The sequence below is a fragment of the Bidens hawaiensis genome, unplaced genomic scaffold (assembly GCF_021521415.1).
Source record: "Bidens hawaiensis isolate Kalapana, Puna unplaced genomic scaffold, B.hawaiensis_p1.1 tig00009567_1, whole genome shotgun sequence".
NCBI lineage: Eukaryota > Viridiplantae > Streptophyta > Magnoliopsida > Asterales > Asteraceae > Bidens > Bidens hawaiensis.
In genome coordinates, this window is record NW_027491714.1 from 131037 (window position 1) to 137576 (window position 6540).

Here is a 6540-nt window from a genome sequence, read left to right on the forward strand (position 1 = left end):
GAATAACTTCGCTTAATCTTATATCTTCGCCTAAACCCTAAAATTTAAGCGACAACTTCGCCTGAACCCAATAACTTCGCCTGCGGCGCAGATCGTCCAGAAACGATCAGAAACGTGCCAGAAACACCAAAACGCAGATCTCGAACCATAGCATAAGAGCCTAAGGCTCTGATACCACTTGTAAGTCCCGCGGGGCGTCGCTGATCGATACGAGATCCGCACGAGGTCTTGGAGTGCGGAATCCTCCTAGACTCGTTTATTGGTGTAGAAGACGAAGAACACGATTACACACATCCAAACACACGAACAAACACACGAATGGAATAAACACATCTGCAGATCTTTTATATAATAACCAAACACGTTACATACCGAACATAAACAAATGACGGCCGACCCGAGGTGAGCTCTACCTCGGGTCGTCCCACACGACTCACCCTCTCGGTTTCTCTCTAGACAAATAAACTGATCACAAAATACTCTAATTTCTGGATTACTAACTCTAAACACGACACACATATATATATATATAAACTTCGTGGGCTTGGGCCTGTAGGCGAAGTTGTTCTAACTTTGCCTATGGCAGAAGTTGTTACAACTTCGCCTATTGCGAAGTTGTTACAACTTCGCCTATGGCGAAGTTGCTCTAACTTCGTACTTCAACAACGCTGAACAGAATTGCATAGCGACGGTCACAAAACATGCACCAACAGACTCCCCTTTGACCGTTGCTCTCAATTCTAACAAACACAAAAGATCATCTGTTACAAAACATGCACCAACATAACTTAACACGTACACGTACATAATCAAACCTTTTAGGTTCATACAATGTTTCGATGTGTAAGGTATACATTTGTGGATAGTTGACCAGGAAGATGGAAGTGAGATTGTGTGACTGCTAAACAACAAAACGGCACAAATTGAAATCCACCGTATTTGGATACTCATACAAGTCATAAGGATTACATTCTTCGAGGAACAAGGATCCCTTGATTATGTGCTACGAGTCTACGACCCAGTACTTTATATTAACATTGTATGAACCTAAAAGGTTTGATTATGTGGTTTGCCTGGTACTTGATATCAACATTATATTTATCTAAAAGGTTAACATGCGAGATAAGTATGCTACCGTTGACTTACAAAACAAACATATCCAGTAAAATTCCACTCTTAGCCTAGTTGACTTACAAATAGCTTTGATGTCACACTCACAAAGGTTATGTATTGCAGGTGGTAAGAGTATAAAAAGACTAACATAACATGATTTATACACATCCTCATCACATTACTCCACATGCGTATGAAAATGAAGAAACATGATGCAATTGATAGTCATTAAAGAGCAAGCAGATGGTTCAGGTACAGCGTCCAATGCACTTAGTACAAATCACTATAGCATATTACTACATATTGCGGGTTTGTAAACAACTTTCACTCTAAATCAAGAAACATTTGAAAATGAGAACAGAAACAGAGCATGGAAACTACTCAAACTTCTTAATCAAAGACATGTCATTCAGCATTTTCTCTATAGCTTCATCATCATATCCACATCCCCTCAACCGCAAATACATAACAAACTTTCAATGACTGCAAAAACATATTCAAACTTGTAACAAATTCATAATAAGCAATTTAAAGTACCTTGATGGATAGGACCATAGCGATTGCTTCCTCCATGTTTTCAGGGCAAAGGTTTCCAGGAACACAAAGCTGCACACATATGCTTTTTAGAATCAAAATCAAAGAAAAAAAGTAATGAATTATAAAATGCTTGTCGAGAACATTACCTCAAATTCTGTCAACTGGTATCTACCCAGTAATATGAATGTTAGTTATGGAATATCATATTGACTCCGTGATTTCACAAAATAAGATCATCAAAAGATGATAAGAAAAACAGCAGCTAATAAAGGATACTCTCGAACTTGTCTAACCGCATCTGGATTCTTTTAGCGACTGAAATCCTTCACGTATTGAAGAGACTTCTCAAACACTCTGATGAAAAAATGTAAACATTTGGTAATTTTAATGATTAAAATAAGCAACAATATCATATGAATAAGATACTGTTGACAACGAATATATTGAATACTCAATGAGAAACTTGATTCATTAGATCTTCACACATCTTTGAAGCTGCTCGTATTTGTGTTCAAGAATTAAGGCGACTTCACAATTCATCAAACACTTGGCCTTGAGAAACTCTAAAAATCGTAACAGGAAGATAAACAGAAGAATAGAACACCATGTTGTTATTGCAAATGATATAAAATGTGGAGATAAATAACAAGATAGGAAGCAGCACTACCATCTCCTATTTTGAGCTCTGCGGCATCCTCTTCCTCTTCTCCAGACATATCGACTAATAACTTGAGCGTGTGATCATAAATACAAGTATGTAGCCAAATAGTGGAAAAGCACCGGATAATAATATGATAAAGGTTATCAATTATGCTGATTTTAGTTTGAGGCTTTACAGTTTCTAGTTATTTAAATACAAAATAGGCACAAATAATGTGCAGGCAATTTCAAATAACTAGTTCTTTAATCTGTTATATATAATTATTATCACAATATGACTTAAATAAAAACATAAGATAAGACTGGACAATGAGAACTGAAATCAATTAAACGTATTCAAATGAGCGTTTAGCCTAAAATCAAACAATTCAACGCGTCGAAAACAAATAGATATAACAAAGAGTCTAAACTACAATTGAAATTGAAAAGAAGAGGATTCAAATTATCGTTGTAAGTGAAGAAAGAAACCTTATATTACAAATAAAAGAAATTAAACGAATCGATTAAGGTGAAGAAAAGGAGAGACGATACCTTGATTGATATATGTATGTGTTATGAGTCTCACAGAATTAAATTAACATGGAAGAAGAATTGACAGACGAAAGAATGGATGTTTGTATGTATCTGATGCTCAGGCTATATTATATAAACGACGTCGTTTGATCATATTATTGGCTTTGCATAAAAACGCCTCGACAGTTGGGTCCTTACAGTTAGGTCCACTAAATAATAATGTTTTAACACTTCAATACCTTACCACTTCTCATTATATTATATTGGCAACGTAACACATTTCGAATCCTTCTTATGCCCATTGAAACAACAAACGTTTCATAACATTTTAAACCCTAATAACTTAACACGTACATAATCAAACCTTTTAGGTTCATACAATGTTTCGATGTGTAAGGTATACATTGGTGGATAGTTGATCTGGAAGATGGAAGTGAGATTGTGTGACTGCTAAAAACCAAAACGGCACAAATTGAAATCCACCATATTTGGATACTCATACAAGTCAGAAGGATTACATTCTTCGATGAACAAGGATCCCTTTATTATGTGCTACGAGTCTACGACCCAGTACTTTATATTAACATTGTATGAACCTAAAAGGTTTGATTATGTGGTTTGACCTGGTACTTGATAGCAACATTATATTTATCTAAAAGGTTAACATGCGAGATAAGTATGCTACCGTTGACTTAAAAACAAACATATCCAGTAAAATTCCACTCTTAGCCTAGTTGACTTAAAAATAGCTTTGATGTCACACTCACAAAGGTTATGTATTGCAGGTGGTAAGAGTATTGAAAGACTAACATAACATGTTTTAGACACATCCTCATCACATTACTCCACATGCGTATGAAAATGAAGACACATGATGCAATTGATAGTCATTAAAGAGCAAGCAGATGGTTCAGGTACAGCGTCCAATGCACTTAGTACAAATCACTATAGCATATTACTACATATTACGGGTTTGTAAACAACTTTCACTCTAAATCAAGAAACCTTTGAAAATTAGAACAGAAACAGAGCATGGAAACTACTCAAACTTCTTAATCAAAGACATGTCATTCAGCATTTTATCTCTATAGCTTCATCATCATGTCCACATCCCCTCGACCGCAAAAACATAACAAACTTTCAATGACTGTAAAAACATATTCAAACTTGTAACAAATTCATAATAAGCAATTTAAAGTACCTTGATAGATAGGACCATAGCGATTGCTTCCTCCACGTTTTCAGGGCAAAGGTTTCCAGGAACACAAAGCTGCACACATATGCTTTTTAGAATCAAAATCAAAGAAAAAAGTAATGAATTATAAAATGCTTGTCGAGAACATTACCTCAAATTCTGTCAACTGGTATCTACCTAGTAATCTGAATGTTAGTTAAGGAATATCATATTGACTCAGTGATATCACAAAATAAGATCATCAAAAGATGATAAGAAATACAGCAGCTAATAAAGGATACTCTCGAACTTGTCTAACCGCATCTGGATTCTTGTAGCGACTGAAACCCTTCACGTATTGAAGAGACTTCTCAAACACTCTGATGAAAAAATGTAAACATTTGGTAATTTTAATGATTAAAATAAGCAACAATATCATATGAATAAGATACTGTTGAGCACGAATATATTGAATACTAAATGAGAAACTTGATTCATTAGATCTTCACACATCTTTGAAGCTGCTCGTATTTGTGTTCAAGAATTAAGGCGACTTCACAATTCATCAAACACTTGGCCTTGAGAAACTCTAAAAATCGTAACAGGAAGATAAACAGAAGAATAGAACACCATGTTGTTATTGCAAATGATATAAAATGTGGAGATAAATAACAAGATAGGAAGCAGCACTACCATCTCCTATTTTGAGCTCTGCGGCATCCTCTTCCTCTTCTCCAGACATATCGACTGATAACTTGAGCGCGTGATCATAAATACAAGTATGTAGCCAAATAGTGGAAAATCACCAGATAATAATATGATAAAGGTTATCAATTATGCTGATTTTAGTTTGAGGCTTTACAGTTTCTAGTTATTTAAATACAAAATAGGCACAAATAATGTGCAGGCAATTTCAAATAACTAGTTCTTTAATCTGTTATATATAATTATTATCACAATATGACTTAAATAAAAACATAAGATAAGACTGGACAATGAGAACTGAAATCAATTAAACGTATTCGAAGGAGCGTTTAGCCTAAAACCAAACAATTCAACGCGTCGAAAACAAATAGATATAACAAAGAGTCCAAACTACAATTGAAATTGAAAAGAAGAGGATTCAAATTATCATTGTAAGTGAAGAAAGAAACCCTATATTACAAATAAAAGAAATTAAACGAATCGATTAAGGTGAAGAAAAGGTGAGACGATACCTTGATTGATATATGTATGTGTTATGAGTCTCACAGAATTAAATTAACAAGGAAGAAGAATTGACAGACGAAAGAATGGATGTTTGTATGTATCTGATGCTCAGGCTATATTATATAAACGACGTCGTTCGATCATATTATTGGCTTTGCATAAAAACGCCTCGACAGTTGGGTCCTTACAGTTAGGTCCTCTAAATAATAATGTTTTAACACTTCAATACCTTAACACTTCTCATTATATTATATTGGCAACGTAACACATTTCGAATCCTTCTTATGCCCATTGAAACAACAAACGTTTCATAACATTTTAAACCCTAATAACTTAACACGTACATAATCAAACCTTTTAGGTTCATACAATGTTTCGATGTGTAGGGTATACATTTGTGGATAGTTGATCAGGAAGATGGAAGTGAGATTGTGTGACTGCTAAACAACAAAACGTCACAAATTGAAATCCACCATATTTGGATACTCATACAAGTCAGAAGGATTACATTCTTCGAGCACAGCAACAGGCAAGAGAGGATCAGGGGACTCCTGGTTCGGATTTGGGGATGGGTCAAGAGAGATTATACTTGATAATTAGAATGAAAGTTAATAAAGATGAAACTTAAACCAACATGGATATTGTTCATGATTACTGTATGGTTGATGAACACCTCTGATTTCTCCTAGGGGCGACTAAGGTCTGTTATGGGTCGAGAATAGTAGCAAGAGGTCAGTAGCCTGGTTACTCGGGTACCCTTCTCGAGTTTTATCACAGCCGGTCAGCAGCAAAACAGAATGGACCGAGGGTTCACGAATAGGGAGTGTTCTTGGTTCGAGTTTTGGATTGAATCGTTATTCTAATGTGTTTTGGTGTATTGGGTAAACCTATATTTTATAGATGATGAGGCTTGTTGGTCCTAGTTTATGATCAAAATATAATTCCTTGGTCCTGGATGGTTGTTTATTTTTCTATGATGTTTATCTAGTTGGGTAACATAGTGTGCAACACTAAATAATTAAAAAAAAAATTATAGGCCTAAAATTTGGGTTGTTACATTCTCCCATTGTTAAAGAAATTTCGTCCTCGAAATTTAATGTAGATTAGTTATAAAAAATAAGAAATACGGTTAGAGATCTTGTAAATTATGAATGTTTCTAGTCGCTTGGTAGAGAATTGATGTTTTCAAACTGGATTTTTAAAAGCAAAGGTTGGAAATCAAGAATAAATGCTTGCTTATTCGGACTATGAAGAAGCATAGAAATGCAGATTGAGTAGTTATTAGATGGCAATAGATGGTGATTTATTTATTTATTATAATTACTATTTTTTTT

At 34.7% G+C, this 6540-nt stretch overlaps 2 pseudogenes; both read right to left on the reverse strand.

Moving 5' to 3' along the window:
- Window positions 1-1438: 1438 nt before the first annotated feature.
- LOC143532888 (DNA-directed RNA polymerase II subunit 4-like) lies at window positions 1439-2366 on the reverse strand (annotated as a pseudogene).
- A 1444-nt stretch (window positions 2367-3810) lies between these two features.
- On the reverse strand, window positions 3811-4739 carry LOC143532890 (DNA-directed RNA polymerase II subunit 4-like; annotated as a pseudogene).
- Between the last annotated feature and the right edge of the window lie 1801 nt (window positions 4740-6540).